Source organism: Balaenoptera physalus (genome assembly GCF_965194825.1).
Source record: "Balaenoptera physalus genome assembly, chromosome: 10".
In the NCBI taxonomy this organism is placed as follows: domain Eukaryota; kingdom Metazoa; phylum Chordata; class Mammalia; order Artiodactyla; family Balaenopteridae; genus Balaenoptera; species Balaenoptera physalus.
Genome location: NC_138889.1, coordinates 79,260,291 through 79,277,974, shown reverse-complemented (window position 1 = coordinate 79,277,974; position 17,684 = coordinate 79,260,291). Strand labels below are relative to the sequence as shown.

Below are 17,684 nucleotides of genomic sequence, written 5' to 3'. Positions count from 1 at the left end.
ACTTTAAACTTTATAAGTACAGCACAACAGTAGCACAGATATCCGTTCCCTACTGGGAAGATGCATATTTTTGCAAACTGTGTTATATATGAGCATATGTCTTCTAATTTTTACACAGGGGATAGATTGAAATCATTTTATGAAATATGCCATCTATCTTGCCTAGTTTTAAAATATCCTATGCAATATATACTGTTATGTGATTTTTCTTGTGTAGGTTGGAGTCGTGTTTTTTATTTTTCCAAATATTTGTGTGGTTTGTTTCAAAATCTTTTATTAAAATATCATGCCACCCTAATTGCAAGAAGCTCGAATTTAATATAAAATATTTTTACTTTTATAACCTTCTCTTTCTTTTACACGACTGTCATCTCCAGTATCTAAAATACCATTGAGCATAGAGTAGGCACTCAATAAATAATTGTTGAATGAATAAACGACCATAATAGAAGAAGCCAATCTCTTAGGAAGCTTACTGCTAATTGGTTAGATTTTTATATATTGTCTTTAATTTAGTAGTTTGGAACTTGGAATAGAAAAATAATGTTAAAATAACATTATAAATGATGGTTTCATCCTCAAGTTAGTTAGAATAATTTCATCTGGTTAAATGCAACTAGAGTTCAGTAAAACAGATGCTTGCCTGTGTGCCAGGCTTATAAATGAGGTCAGTCTGTGTCACTTGTCGCTTCATTAAAAATCAAGGTTGATTTGGACTCAAGGTTTAATTATAACCAATACTATGAGTGCAATGAAAAGTAATAGAAAATATTACTACTTCAGTGGCTTTCAAACTTTTTTTATTGTGACCCACAATAAGAAATACATTATGGAACAGTCACATAAAAACACACTCAGACACACAACCAAAACATGTTTCACAAAACAGTACTTACCTTCCTCAGCTAATGCACTCTGTTATTTTTCTGTTTGGCTTTATTCTAGTCTTTTCTATGCCATTCAGTTGAAAAGAAATGTTGTTGGGGAATTGCTAAATTTATTTCACAACCCACAATTTGAAAAAAAAATCTGACTTAGAAACTAAGCTGAGGAGAAGATCCATCAAAATTGAGGTAGGGCATCAATGAACAGATGGTTTCATTATAAAGAACAAAACAGATGTGCATATATATTCTCAGCGGTAGATGACGTGATGTCCGTCACAATATCCCAAACATTGTACACCTCACACCTCCATGTCTTTGCTCATGCTGACTTGAATGATCTTTACCTTTAACTTTCTCCCTTTGAAGAAATCAGATTCATTCTCCCAGGACCAGCTTAATCATCATCCTCTTTGTGGTTCTCTTGATCTCCCTGACAGAATATTGCTGTGCCTCTGGGTCCAGTGCTCTGGGAATTTTTCCATTTCTTTTATATCTCATTTAGGATGTAGTATCACAATTATTTTCTTATGCATATATCTCCTCTACTAAACTGTGAGTCCCTGGAAAGCAGGAACTAGTTACCTATCAAGTCCTCAGCACAGCACCAAACCCAAGGGTGTTGAATGACTGAATGAGTAAATAAATGAACCATAAAACCACTGAATATCTGAAAGGGAAAACTCAGGTGTCACTGGGTGATGGGACAGATACAGGAAGGAAGGACTATGCCCATCAAAAGGGAACTAAATGGAAATCCCTCTGTAAAGATGGCACCAGCTATTAATTTTGCATTATTGTGGACAGAAAAATTTACATTATAGGTGAAATTTTACTGTCACATTTCTTGGGACTCTATTGCAGGTATACCGTGGTCCAGTTATCCATTTATTTATTTATTTATTTTTTAAAAATTTATTTATTTTATTTATTTATTTTTGGCTGTGTTGGGTCTTCATTTCTGTGCAAGGGCCTTCTCTAGTTGCGGCGAGCGGGGGCCACTCTTCATCGCGGTGCGCGGGCCTCTCACTGTCACGGCCTCTCTTGTTGCGGAGCACAGGCTCCAAACGCGCAGGCTCAGTAGTTGTGGCTCACGGGTCCAGTTGCTCCGTGGCATGTGGTATCTTCCCAGACCAGTGCTCAAACCCGTGTCCCCTGCATTGGCAGGCAGATTCTCAACCACTGCGCCACCAGGGAAGCCCTATCCATTTATTTTTAACCCTGATAATGATAAATTTAGGATTACAGATCTTCCTCCGCTTATGGTGGGGTTACATCCTGATAAACACATAAATACATGTAATATACCTAACCTACATTAAACATGCTCAGAACACTTACATTAGCCTACAGTTGGATAAAATCATCTAACACAAAGCCTATTTTATAATAAAGTATTTAATATCTCATGAAATTTATTGAATACTGTGCTGAAAGTGAAAAACAGAATGGTTGTATGGGTAAAGAATGGTTGTGAAAGTATTGGTTGCTTACACTAGTGATCACATGGCTGTCTGGGAGCTGTGGCTGCCCGGCATCGTGAGAGAGTAACGTACTGCATATCACTAGCCTGGGAAAAGATAAAAATTCAAAATTTGAAGTCTGGTTTCTACTGAATGTATTTCACTTTGGCACCATCTTAAAGTCGAAAAATCATAATTTGAACCATCATAAGCTGAGGATCGTCTGTATTTTGTTGAAGGATGAGAAAGCTTGCTGAAATTTCCATTACTGAAACTATAACTTAGTTCACAAACATGGAATCTTTGCCACTGCTGATTTATACGAAGCATTTAGAGAAATGGCTCTTAAACATCTCATCAAAGGGCTTTTCTAGGGGCTTCTCTTGGCAGAAGGAAGTGTTGCCATCCTGCTGCTGTCGCCAAAGCCACTTGGACTCTAGAGCCATTTGCAAAGAGATTTCACCAGCCATTATTCCCACCAAAGCTGCCAAGGAATAGACATATTAAATTGTACTAATAATAGTTACCGCAGTTGAAATAATAACTAAGAGTCCAGATTTGGAGACAGACAAAACCAGGGTCAAGTTCTAGCTTCTTCACTTACTTGCTGAAAATTATAGGCAAATTACTTCACCTTTCTAACTATAAGTTTCCACATCTGTGAAGTGGGGTTAACAAATAGCCCCTCTCATAGGCATGTCTAGAGCATTATATAAAATAATACATGTAAAATATTTAGTTTACTGTCTGACATACAAGTGCGAAATTAAGGTTAGGTATTTTATTATTAATTGATGGCCTAAATCATCTTATTTACTCATTATAATAATCCCCTGGGATAAGGAAATTCTCATCATTAAAAATACAGAAGATCAGAGAATTTTGTGTCCTTTCTCTGAATCTTTCTCTCCTCCCCACTTTATGACATTCCATTTTATACCCTTTTAGATATCCATGTTTTTTTCATTCGTTATTTAATCATTCATTCTCCACTTCCTCTGTGTAATTATTTTTTGATTTGTTACTCCTTTTATTTAAGAGGCAATTTCAAATTATGAATGGGCAATTAATTACAAAATACTACTGATGATTTACAAAGACATATTGGTTATTGCCTAATACTTTGTCCTTATCTTTATAGAGATTGGTTTTTTAAAATACATATTCTGATCCTATGAAAAGCATTTCAAATACCATGTATTTCTATGTAAGTCATCCTATTTAAATGTTAATAAAATCTGTTTGCATGTAGATTAAAAAAATCAAAACATGAAAATATCAAAATGCCAAGTTATAATACAGTGTTACAAGTGGATTAAAGTATAAAATGAAGTCATAATACCAAGGCTTTTTTCCTAGTTTATGAAATCTTCAGTTTAGTGAAGCTTAAATCAAGACCTAAAAATATCTGGAATTGTAACTAAGTTACAAATAAATGGTCTACTCCCAGAGGTCAGGAGTCTAATTGGAATTATTGACTCTCCATGGACAGTCATTATGAACCTCTGTGTAATTTTTATATAAAGATGAAGTTGCAGGACCAGATCATAGGTTAATAGGAAAAATGAACTATTAAACTGCACAGGTTAAGAGTCAGATTCATGTCTGAGTTTGACTGATTTGAAAGTCTGTGTTCATTTCCCTCCTTCTGCTCTTCCTTTTTTCCTTTCTTCATTCCTTCTTTCCTTCCTTCCTTCCATCCTTGCTTTCTATTTTCCTTCTTTTAAGGAGGGGGAAGAGTCTACACATTAAATAAATGTATGTCAAAATGTTTAAATGTAATAATAAAATACTCTGACAAAAAAGTTGAATCATTTCTGAAAAGAGAAGACTGTTTCTGTCAGGTACCCTAACTCAACTGGATGAGCTGCCCCTGGTGCTGAGGGTTCCACATCACATAGAATTATGTCAAATCCCTTACAGCAGTGGGAAAAAGAACTCACACTAAGAACACAGCAGAAGACACTGAGAAAAAGCTTCTGAGCAGGAAAAGTCAAGAGAAGGTTTCAAACTCTACATGAAATTACCTCTTTTCTTTTGGCTTTAGCTGCAGGAGAGGACAGACGAGAGTCAAGGAAGGCATCTTCCTAATTGGCTCCTGCAGCCTGAGCAGACTGAATAGCCCAGAGACTGATAGATATTTATTTTACAGAATTGGCTCATGTGATTATGGATGCCGACAAGTCCCAAGATCTGCAGGGTGAGCTGTCAACCTGGAGTCCCAGATCTGATGATGTAGTTCCACTCTGGACGCCAGCAGGTTCAAGAACCAGGAAGAGCCAAGGTTTCAGTTTGAATCTGAAGGCAGGAAAAGGGTAATGTTCCAGTTCAAAGTCAGTCAGGTAGGAGGAATTCTCTCTTACTCTGGGGAGATTCAGCCTTTTTATTCTAGTAAAGTCTTCAACTGATTGGATGAGGCCCACTCACATTAGGGAGGTCAATCTGCTTTACTCAGTCTACCAATTTAAATGTTAATCTCATCCAAAAACATTCTCACAGAGACACACAGAATAATGTTTTACCAAATATCTAGAAACCCTGTGGCCTGGTCAAAATGACACATAAAATTAACCAACACAGGAGAAATAGGTGAAAAGAAGCATTGGTGCTGATTTAAACACTCCATAATCCTTAAGACTCTCAGCAACACGGTGGAGAGGAGGAACCAAGATGGCGGAGTAGAAGGACGTGCTCTCACTCCCTCTTGCGAGAACACCAGAATCACAACTAGCTGCTGGACAATCATCGACAGGAAGACACTGGAACTCACCAAAAAAGATACCCCACATCCAGAGACAAAGGAAAAGCCACAATGAGATGGTAGGAGGGGCGCAATCACAGTAAAATCAAATCCCATAACTGGTGGGTGGGTGACTCACAGATTGGTGAACACTTATACCACAGAAGTCCACCCACTGGAGTGAAGGTTCTGAGCCCCACGTATGGCTTCCTAACCTGGGGGTCTGGCAACGGGAGGAGGAATTCCTAGAGAATCAGACTTTGAAGCCTAGTGGGAATTGATTGCAGGACTTCGATAGGACTGGGGGAAACAGAGACTCCACTCTTGGAGGGCATACAAAAAGTAGTGTGTGCACTGGGACCCAGGGGAAGGAGCAGTGACGCTGGGGGAGACTGAACCAGACCTACCTGCTAGTGTTGGAAGGTCTCCTGCGGGGGGGGGGGGGCTCTGTTTCACCATGGGGACAAGGACACTGGCAGCAGAAGTTCTGGGAAGTACTCCTTGGCAAAAGCCCTTCCAGAGTCCGCCATTAGCCCCACCAAAGAGCCCAGGTAGGCTCCAGTATTGGGTTGCCTCAGGCCAAACAACCAACAGGGAGGGAACCCAGCCCCACCCATAAACAGTCAAGTGGATTAAAGTTTTACTGAGCTCTGCCCACCAGAGCAACAGTCAGCTCTACCCACCACCAGTCCCTCCCATCAAGTCTCTTAGATAGCCTCATCCACCAGAGGACAAACAGCAGAAGCAAGAAGAACTACAATCCTGCAGCCTGTGGAACAAAAACCACATTCACAGAAAGACAGACAAGATGAAAAGGCAGAGGGCTATATACTAGATGAAGGAAAAAGATAAAACCCCAGAAAAACAACTAAATGAAGTGGAGATAGGCAACCTTCCAGAAAAAGAATTCAGAATAATAATAGTGAAGATGATCCAGGACCTCAGAAAAAGAATGGAGGCAAAGATCGAGAAGATGCAAGAAATGTTTAACAAAGACCTAGAAGAATTAAAGAACAAACAAACTGATACGAACAATACAATAACTGAAATGAAAACTACACTAGAAGGAATCAATAGCAGAATAACTGAGGCAGAAGAACGGATAAGTGACCTGGAAGACAGAATGGTGGAATTCACTGCTGCAGAACAGACTAAAGAAAAAAGAATGAAAAGAAATGAAGACAGCCTAAGAGACCTCTGGGACAACATTAAATGCAACAACATTCGCATTATAGGGGTTCCAGAAGGAGAAGAGAGAGAGAAAGGACCACAGAAAATATTTGAAGAGATGATAGTCGAAAACTTTCCTCACATGGGAAAGGAAATAGCCACCCAAGTCCAGGAAGCACAGAGAGTCCCATACAGGATAAACCCAAGGAGAAACACGCCGAGACACATAGTAATCAAACTGGCAAAAATTAAAGACAAAGAAAAATTATTAAAAGCAGCAAGGGAAAAACGACAAATAAAATACAAGGGAACTCCCATGAGGTTAACAGCTGATTTCTCAGCAGAAACTCTACAAGCCAGAAAGGAGTGGCATGATATACTTAAAATGATGAAAGGGAAGAACCTACAACCAAGATTACTCTACCCGGCAAGGATCTCATTCAGATTCGATGGAGAAATCAAAAGCTTTACAGACAAGCAAAAGCTAAGAGAATTCAGTACCACCAAACCAGCTCTACAACAAATGCTAAAGGAACTTCTCTAAGTGGGAAACACAAGAGAAGAAAAGGATCTACAAAAAAACCCCAAAACAATTAAGAAAATGGTCATAGGAACATACATATCGATAATTACCTTAAACATGAATGGATTAAATGCTCCAACCAAAAGACACAGGCTTGCTGAATGGATAGAAAAACAAGACCCATATATATGCTGTCTACAACAGACCCACTTCAGACCTAGGGACACATACAGACTGAAAGTGAGGGGATGGAAAAAGATATTCCATGCAAATGGAAATCAAAAGAAAGCTGGAGTAGTAATACTCATGTCAGATAAAATCGACTTTAAAATAAAGAATGTTACAAGAGACAAGGAAGGACACTACATAATGATCAAGGGATCAATCCAAGAAGAAGACATAACAATTATAAATATATATGCACCCAACATAGGAGCACCTCAATACATAAGGCAACTGCTAACAGTTATAAAAGAGGACATCGACAGTGACACAATAATAGTGGGGGACTTTAACACCTAACTTACACCAATGGACAGATCATCCAAAATGAAAAAAAATATGGAAACAGAAGCTTTAAATGACACAATAGACCAGAGAGATTTAATTGATATTTATAGGACATTCCATCCAAAAACAGCAGATTACAATTTCTTCTCAAGTGCACAGGGAACATTCTCCAGGATAGATCACATCTTGGGTCACAAATCAAGCCTCAGTAAATTTAAGAAAATTGAAAGCATATCAAGCATCTTTTCTGACCACAACACTATGAGATTAGAAATCAATTACAGGGAAAAAAAATGTAAAAAACACAAACACATGGAGGCTAAACAATATGTTACTAAATAATGAAGAGATCACTAAAGAAATCAGAGGAAAACAAAAAATACCTAGAGACAAATGACAATGAAAACACAATGATCCAACACCTATGGGATGCAGCAAAAGAAGTTCTAAGAGGGAAGTTTATAGCAATACAATCCTACCTCAAGAAACAAGAAAAATCTCAATAAAACAATCTAACCTTACACCTAAAGGAACTAGAGAAAGAAGAACAAACAAAACCCAAAGTTAGCAGAAGGAAAGAAATCATAAAGATCAGAGAGGAAATAAATGAAATAGAAACAAAGAAAACAATAGCAAAGATCAATAAAACTAAAAGCTGGTTCTTTGAGAAGATAAACAAAATTGATAAGCCATTAGCCAGACTCATCAAGAAAAAGAGGAAGAGGACTCAAATCAATAAAATTAGAAATGAAAAAGGAGAAGTTACAACAGACACCGCAGAAATACAAAGCATCCTAAGAGACTACTACAAGCAACTCTATGCCAATAAAATGGACAACCTGGAAGAAATGGACAAATTCTTAGAAAGGTATAACCTTCCAAGACTGAACCAGGAAGAAACAGAAAATATGAACACACCAATCACAAGTAATGAAAATGAAACTGTGATTAAAAATCTTCCAACAAACAAAGTCCAGGACCAGATGGCTTCACAGGTGAATTCTATCAAACATTTAGAGAAGAGCTAACATGCATCCTTCTCAAACTCTTCCAAAAAATTGCAGAGGAAGGAACACTCCCAAACTCATTCTGTGAGGCCACCATCACCCTGATACCAAAACCAGACAAAGATACTACAAAAAAAGAAAATTACAGACCAATATCACAGATGAATATAGATGCAAAAATCCTCAACAAAATACTAGCAAACAGAATTCAACAACACATTAAAAGGTCATAAACCACGACCAAGTGGGATTTATCCCAGGGATGCAAGGATTCTTCAATATATGCAAATCAATCAATGTGATACACCATATTAACAAACTGAAGAATAAAAACCATATGATCAGCTCAATAGATGCAGAAAAAGCTTTTGACAAAATTCAACACCCATTTATGATAAAAACTCTCCAGAAAGTGGGCATAGAGGGAACCTACCTCAACATAATAAAGGCCATATACGACAAACCCACAGAAAACATCATTCTCAATGGTGAAAAACTGAAAGCATTTCCTCTAAGATCAGGAACGAGACAAGGATGTCCACTCTCACCACTATTATTCAACATAGTTTTGGAAGTCCTAGCCACGGCAATCAGAGAAGAAAAAGAAATAAAAGGAACACAAATTGGAAAAGAAGAAGTAAAACTGTCACTGTTTGCAGATGACATGACACTATACATAGAGAATCCTAAAAATGCCACCAGAATAGTACTAGAGCTAATCAATGAATTTGGTAAAGTTGCAGGATAGAAAATTAATGCACAGAAATCTCTTGCATTCCTATACACTACTGATGAAAAATCTGAAAGAGAAATTATGGAAACACTCCAATTTACCACTGCAACAAAAAGAATAAAATACCTAGGAATAAACCTACCTAGGAAGACAAAAGACCTGTATGCAGAAAACTATAAGACACTGATGAAAGAAATTAAAGATGATACCAACAGATGGAGAGATATACCATGTTCTTGGATTGGAAGAATCAATATTGTGAAAATGACTATACTACCCAAAGCAATCTTCATAGTCAATGCAATCCCTATCAAATTACCAATGGCATTTTTTACAGAACTAGAACAAAAAATCTTAAAATTTGTATGGAGACACAAAAGACCCCGAATAGCCAAAGCAGTCTTGAGGGAAGAAAACGGAGCTGGAGGAACCAGACTCCCTGACTTCAGACTATACTACAAAGCAACGGTAATCAAGACAATATGGTACTGGCACAAAAACAGAAACATAGATCAATGGAACAAGATAGAAAGCCCAGAGATAAACCCACGCACCTATGGTTAACTAATCTATGACAAAGAAGGCAAAGATATACAATGCAGAAAAGACAGTCTCTTCAATAAGTGGTGCTGGGAAAACTGGACAGCTATATGTAGAAGAATGAAATTAGAACACTCCTTAACACCATACACAAAAATAAATTCAAAATGGATTAAGGATCTAAATGTAAGGCCAAACACTATCAAACTCTTAGAGGAAAACATAGGCAGAACACTCTATGACATAAATCACACTAAGATCCTTTTTGACCCACCTCCTAGAGAAATGGAAATAAAAACAAAAATAAACAAATGGGACCTAATGAAACTTCAAAGCTTTTGCACAGCAAAGGAAACCATAAACAAGACGAAATTACAACCCTCAGAATGGGAGAAAATATTTGCAAACAAAGCAACTGACAAAGGATTAATCTCCAAAATATACAAGCAGCTCATGCAGCTCAATATCAAAAAAACAAACACCCTAATCCAAAAATGGGCAGAAGACCTAAATAGACATTTCTCCAAAGAAGACATACAGATGGCCAAGAAGCACACGAAAAGCTGCTCAACATCACTAATTATTAGAGAAATACAAATCAAAACTACAATGAGGTATCACCTCACACCAATTAGAATGGGCATCATCAGAAAATCTACAAACAACAAATGCTGGAGAGGGTGTGGAGAAAAGGGAACCCTCTTGCACTGTTGGTGGGAATATAAATTGATAGAGCCACTATGGAGAACAGTATGGAGGTTCCTTAAAAACTAAAAATAGAATTACCGTATGACCCAGCAATCCCACTACTGGGCATATACCCAGAGAAAACCATAATTCAAAAAGACACATGCACCCCAATGTTCATTGCAGCACTGTTTACAATACCCAGGTCATGGAAGCAATCTAAATGCCCATCGACAGAGGAATGGATAAAGAAGTTGTGGTACATATATACAATGGAATATTACTCAGCCATAAAAAGGAACGAAATTGAGTCATTTGTTGAGACATGGATGGATCTAGAGACTGTCATACAGAGTGGAGTCAGAAAGAGAAAAACAAATATCGTATATTAACGTATATATGTGGAACCTAGAAAAATGGTACAGATGAGCCGGTTTGCAGGGCAGAGGTTGAGACACAGATGTAGAGAACAAATGTATGGACACCAAGGGGGGAAAACCGCGGTGGGGTGGGGATGGTGGTGTGCTGAATTGGGCGATTGGGATTGACATATATACACTGATGTGTATAAAATTGATGACTGATAAGAACCTGCAGTACAAAAAAACAAACAAAGAAAAAAACCAACTAACACTAAAGTTTCTTTGGGTTATTTGTATGGAAATATGTTAATATAAATGTTTCAGACATTACCTGAAATTTCTAAAAATCTTATATGTTCTGGTATAATGTCATAAGTCATAACTGTAGTTATTACTTTAAAATGTATATCTCAGGAATAACTAAATTTTCTTGTCAATTGCATTATTATGAACTTCCATCAAATCTTTAACCATGGTCATTTTTAAGTCTTTTGTCATTTACAGACAGTTCTGGGTGTACTCTGATGCCTTTGCAAAAATGTTCCTATAAAAGGGTTTCATCTTCAAGGAATTCATGGAAAAGACTCTGACAAGTACAGGTTTCTGGTAACTGACTATACTGCTGAACTGAATGAATAAGCATTTTCAGAACTCTAATGGAAAACTGATGAACTCATAAAAGTGCTAACAAAAGATCAAGATGAAAAAAAAATTAATTACATGGGACTGAGTGAACTGATGAAGATGATTATAATTTTTGTGACTTTCTGTTTGAATAAAAAAAAAATCCCAAAAGGACTCAGAGGCAAAAAATATACATATCAATTTTCACTGCAAAGTAAAGGAGCTGTTACAGTGGAGGATTACTGGACTGAATGTCAATATTATGAGATAGTATGAGTGTGTTTCGTGTTTGGTAATTGCAATCATTGTTGCTTTTGTTGTGGTCATCCATTTACAATGCTTGGTGTCAGTTTATTTATCTCTTGTAAAAAAGAAAATACAGTGTGTGTGTGTGAAAAAAAAAAAGACTCTCAGCAAATCTAAGTTTCATCATGTTCCATGCAAATTAAGATGCTAGGATGAAAATAAACATGTATTAGCTTGAAAATAAAAAGAAAAAATGAAAGTAGGAAGGGTTTGCACTGTATTCCAGTTGAAATAAAGTATAATGACTGAGATTCTGACATGCTCTTTTAGTACCAGAATAACATTTATGCATCAAAATCTGCTTATGAATGCACAATAAATGTACTAATCTTGTATAACAAATGTAGCCACTAACTGTTCTTTTACGTATATTGAATAGGATCTTTATCTCTTTACATATATTGAATAGAAAATCAAAAGAATCTTTTTTCTAGAAACATCTTTCCCTTTAAAGTACAATTTATTCTGCTAGCAATAAATTAATAAAATGAGGCATGCCTTGTTCTTTCCAAGTCAAAGTCCCTAACTTCATGGAACTTATATTTCACCAAAGTGAGACAGAAATTAAACAAATAATCCAATGAAATTAATCCACAATATATCAAGTGATAATAAATGGGCTCTGCAGAAAAATAAAATAAGGGTAAACATGATAGAAAGTGCTGAGAGATGGCAGATGTTATAGGTGGTCATGGAAGGCCTTGCCAGTAAAGTGACAACTGAGCAGAAACCCAAAGGAAGTAAGTGCACTATGCAGAATCCCTAAGGACCATTGCAGACAGGGCAACAACTAGTGCAAAGTCACTGAGGCAGGGGAATGCCACAAATCAGATGTTCCAGAAAATCAAAAAGGCTCCTATGGCAGAGATGAGTAAAGGGGGAGTAGGAGATAAAGTCAGAGCGATTGGGGGGGGGGAGTTCGGATCCCATAGGGCCTTGTAAGCCTTTGTAACTTGCTTTTCTCTCAAGTTTGAGCAGAGGGGTGACGTGATCAGATTTAGAGTTTAAAGCTGTCACTCTGATTCCTGGGTAGACAACAGACTGCAGGAGGACATTGATTACGTACAGGGAAACCAGTTCAATGGTTATTGTAAAAATCCAGATGAGAGGTGAGAGTGACTTGGATGAGAGGGTTAGCAATGGAATTAGAGAAAGGAATTGGATTCTGGATATCTTTTGAATGGTTATCCTCTTCTCTTTGATTCACACTCTTTTCCCCCAGTTTATTCATTTTGTAATAAGGCAGATGACTTAATGTGAGCAACAAATCTAGTCTACAATATAACATCATCCATGACATATTTCACTATGATTTTTATTTTAAATTATGATTTAAATTTTATCACTGATGGCTGGGTAGGCAGTGTGAGAAACAGACAAGGAGGAGCCTAAGATTTTTTGTGTAAGAAATGCTGCAGTTTACTGAAATGGAAAAGACTTTGGGAAGAAGTGGTCTTGTTTTGTTTTGCCTTATCTTGTTTTGTGTGGGGTGGAAATTAGGTTTCTAGTTTTGCATAAGTTAAGTTTGATATGACTATTTGGTATCCAAGGGAAGCTCTCGTGTGGTCAGTGGAGCCCAGTAAAGGGTGAATCAAAAATAACTGAGTCTACGGTGCTTTGTGTCCACCTAGAGGGTGGGATAGGGAGGGTGGGAGGGAGGCTTAAGAGGGAGGAGATATGGGGATATATGTATATGTATAGCTGATTCACTTTGTTATACAGCAGAAACTAACACACCATTGTAAAGCAATTATACTCCAATAAAGATGTTAAAAAAATTTTTTTTAAATAAAAGAAAATGGAGAAAAAAAAAAAAGGAGCTCTGCACAGACGTGACCCTCAGGGCAAAGAGCCCTGGCATCAACAGTAACAAACACCCTCAAAGCTTCTTATGCACGTTAAAATTTGAAAACCTTTGCCAGAGATTAAAAATAATAATAATAACTGAGTCTTTTAAAAGCAAATCTTATGTGTACACACAAGTATTCAGTTGTCTCCATTCCTTTTCCTCACAAACACATTGGATTACTTAAAGTTTCTCACCTTAAATACTGGGGAATTGCTGAATAAAAGTAGAAATATTAATTGTCATTTCTAATTGTTTAGCTACCAGTTGTTACAGAACTCTGGGGGAGACCCAGCTCATTACTAAACTGTTAATTTAAATCCTAATAAAATGTATTAGGAGTAATGGATGATTATGGGCCAAGATATGATGTTCACAAAATTGAGCCGCCCCGTTTGACAACCAGCGCCCGGGGTAGGAAGAGTGTAAGGAAACAGCTGTCATGACCCTGAAGGTTAAGAAAGAAAATAAGCTCATAACGAATCTCTGGTTCAGGAGATAACCTACTGTTTTTTCCTTCCCTGCTATTAATATTTTCTCTGTTCTTCTTTGCCTTCTTTATATTTAGAGTTTAATTCACTCTCTTTGTGTGTTTGTGTGTGTGTGTGTGTATACACACACACACACATATATGTATATTTCCCTTTCTGGTCCAGGTAAGTGTAATATAGCGGCGTTTGATTGTTTTTATGCTGTCTTGACCCGGTTTCCAGGTCCTGGGTAGAGTCTGGTCAGCTCCCCTTCTGAAGCAACCAATTAAGTCTGCACCCTGACCACTTCTCTTATTGGGCTTTCATACTCTGAACCACAGTGCACTTAACCTAATCTCCATGGGGCCAGGAATCAGAACGAGGGAGAACCTTCCACCCCGTAATGCCCTGGGGGTCCACAGAAGATTTCAAATTAGCCAGTTCACAGGGACTAAAAACTAAACCCAGAAGTTCGCCATACAGAGGCTGCTCCCTACAGCTCCAGCTTGCTGTTACTCTGTCCCAGGGTAAAAGTGCTTATGCGGCTCTGCCTGACAGCCTTCTTTCATTTGGAGCTGTAAGAAAGAGTTCTGACTTTCATCTATCCAACTGTCAGTGTATTTTGATGTGTCCTGCCCTGAAAAGAAACCTTACGTTTTTTAAAAACAGGAAGGAAGGAAGGGATGGAGAACTCTGTTTTTATCCTGACTACTTCCCTTTCTTCATCTCATTCACACTCCTAGAATTCTCTCCTCTTGTATGATTTCTAGATTCTTTCTGCTTCCTTGTCCTTCTCTCTTAAAATGTTCCTTCCTTCTCACTATCTCCTCTCTATAAAAATACAATGATCATAATTCCCTGTGCTCATGAATTTCTGTAAGTTATCCCAAAAGACTTTATAAAAGTTAAAACTAAAAAAAAAGAGTAAAAATTATTAAAACTTTAATAGAGTAAAAGTGAAAATGTCAGGCATAGAGTGTAAAAGCTTGGAAGTGCTATAACACACACACACAAAATAATAACAGACACCATTAATGGGAGAGTAATAAGCAATACCTTTGCGTGATATCCATTTTAACTTGAACTACCTTTGACTATTTCCACCATCAGCAGTTTTCTCTAGCTCATACATCTTATGGCTTATGAATAAAGTGTGGAGGTGGTTTTCATTTGTTAATACTGCTTTACCACTTAGTTGTAGATTTGTCAAAGCATAAAGTTTACTTCTCGATACTTTTTATTTAAGTTTTCTTAAATTCCAGTAACTCTTTATAGTTTACCTGGATTACACATTGTTCTTTTTTCCTCCAATATGTGAACACTCTTTTTACATTAAATTTCTCCTTTACACAATTCTTTTTTTTTTTCCACATCAATCCTCTTTGCATCATCAGATATTATTTTCAATGTTCTATGCCTTAGGCAGATCTTCCTAATTGCTGCTGGTGTCTGTCATATGCCGAATTAAGAATAATAGCAAGGGAGGTTACCCAACTCTCTTCATTAATGACATGTGTTGCTGCAACTCATAAGGAGATGATGAAAAGCTTCAAGTTTCAGAAAATACAGCCAAGTTTAAGACCCAAAAAATCTAAGCCAAGAATCAGAAGAGACAACAGCAACTAGTATATGCTATGGTTTTACAGTTTGTGGAAATTATAGGTGTGATGAAATAAAAAAGTTCCAATTTGTTTTGGAACATTTTTAGTTCCTTGTTCATGAATAACTTTAATCTGCAGTTTATTCAGATAATATGATACTACATAAAGATATTTTTACTTTTTAGTAAATAAGAACATTTTTATGAAACAACAAGAAGAAAGTATGATCCAAGAAGCACAGGAAAGATATGCAACAGACATAATGTTTATTTAATATTTTTCCTCAGAATTTTAAAATAATTTATAACATCTCATATACTCAGTCTTAAATATTGCACTAATTTTGCTAATTAAATTTTAACATTTAGTCTTAAATATATAAGCTAGAGACATAGAAGGTAAAGAAATAAGGCTAGGCTCTGTACCAAGAAAGTATATGATTTATATCTTATGGTTTGGTTTAATTTCTTTGCTGAGCCAGCAGAGGAGACATTTATGAGGGCTGCCAGAACATACATTAATTTTTTTCATTGAGGCAGATTTTACAAGTGGAACCAAATTATGTATGGGAATTATACAGAAGTTCTCACAAATAGAGACACTAATGTTTTCCAAAACAAATTGGTGATTTTCACCGTCTGGGGAGTTTATTATTTCAACAAAGTACAGTAATTTTTGGTTTTGTTCTTGTTTTTCAACTTTGGAATTAAAGAGTGGATGGAGACTCTGATAATGTTTTTGGAATGCTTCTTGCTGTATCACAAACTTCTCTCAGAGAGTTTCCTATATATATATATTTTGTAACTATTAGGAAATCTTTATTAAGTACCTAAGCTGGGTACCATGGGAATACAAAGATGAATTAGAACGACTATTTCTTTTGAAGAATTTCCCATTGGTGAAGGAAAGAGACAAATGCAGAATTAGCTTAATGCAGAGTAAGTGTTAACTATAGATATTAACAATGTAGAGAAGAGCAAACAGAAGCAAGGTCAGCCTGTCTCTGGAATCAGGGTAGGTGAGGTTGTGGGGTGAGCCCACCCACTTGGGTGACCCCAGTGTAAGGTAAGGGAGTTGAGCCCAGGCATGGAGGTGTGGAAGTGTACAGTCTTCAGGGAATGAGAGGCAGTCTGGAGAGGCTGGGGATTCAGGTGACAGAGGACAGTAGTGGGGATGAGGATCTGGTCAGAGTTTAGATGGTCTTGAATACCATATTAAGAAGTTTAGACTCTGAATAGCGTAACTCAAGTTTCAATTCAAGTAATTTTCTAACAGATTTGGTTATTAATTCAGGGGTACACATCACACAACTACACTTTCTCCTCTGGTGAAAATTTTCATCTTCTAACCACTAGAAATAGTTATATAGCTCTAGGTTAACCATAACTCTTTATGGTCTATATTTCAGTTTCATAATAAAGATTCAGGGATGTACTTCACATTGGGAAGGAATCTCCTTTATCAGAAAAAAATAGGTAAATTTTCTATTATTTATTAATTATTTCTCATCACTTGGACCTACAAGTTCTTACAGGTTATTTTACACTTATTTAGAAAGAAAACTATTTAAATAATTTCAACTAGAGGGGTTTAAAATATTATTAAGTGATAATGACCATTATCACTTAATAATTAAGTGATAATGACCTCATAGTATTTGGCCAGGTTTTGAATTAAGCACCTTCACCCAGGTATCACCTAATGCTCCAGTTACTATTGCTGCGTAACAAACCACTCCAGATTTAGTGATGTGAAACGACCACCATGTAATTTTGCTAATGAACTCTATGGAAAATAGCAGACAGAGCACTGCAGGGATGGCTCATCTCTGTCCCACAATGTCTGAGGACTCAGGTAGGAAAACTCAAACAGTTAAGGACTGGAATAATCTGTATGCTTTGTCAGTCTCATATCTGGGCTTGGATGAGTAGCTTCTCCTTGTGAACTGGCCTTCTCAAAGCATGATGACCAGATTCCTAGAGGGAGTGTTGTTAGGGCAATGTCCTGAGAGCAAGCAGTCTAAGAGAACCAGGTGGAAGATGCATGGCCTTTGAGCATCTAGCCGCAGGATCCACACAGCATCCCTTCTGTCGTGCATTGTTAGTCAAATTGGCCACAAGTCCATCCTTTCAATAGGAGGACTGTCAAATATTTCTGGGCCGTGTTTAAAACTGCCATACCTAGTACCTTAATCCTAACTCAGACTATTGGCTATTTG

The 17,684-nt window shown here is 37.0% G+C and overlaps 1 protein-coding gene across 10 annotated transcripts in view; it reads right to left on the bottom strand.

Moving 5' to 3' along the window:
- The window catches only part of GAS2 (growth arrest specific 2), a 159,992-nt gene that overhangs the window by 123,761 nt on the left and 18,547 nt on the right, over positions 1-17,684 (bottom strand). For 5 of the 10 annotated variants that reach the window (XR_014267937.1, XM_082476712.1, XM_082476704.1 and 2 more), the window contains 2 exons: positions 4,375-4,645; positions 2,379-2,454 (listed from right to left, as the gene is read on the bottom strand). The exons of 3 other annotated variants lie outside the window; for them this stretch is intronic. The gene's annotated coding sequence lies outside the window, so the exon portion shown is untranslated. The remainder of the gene's footprint in view (positions 1-2,378; positions 2,455-4,374; positions 4,646-17,684) is intronic. 2 more of the 10 variants (XM_082476710.1, XM_082476714.1) reach the window with 2 other exon arrangements.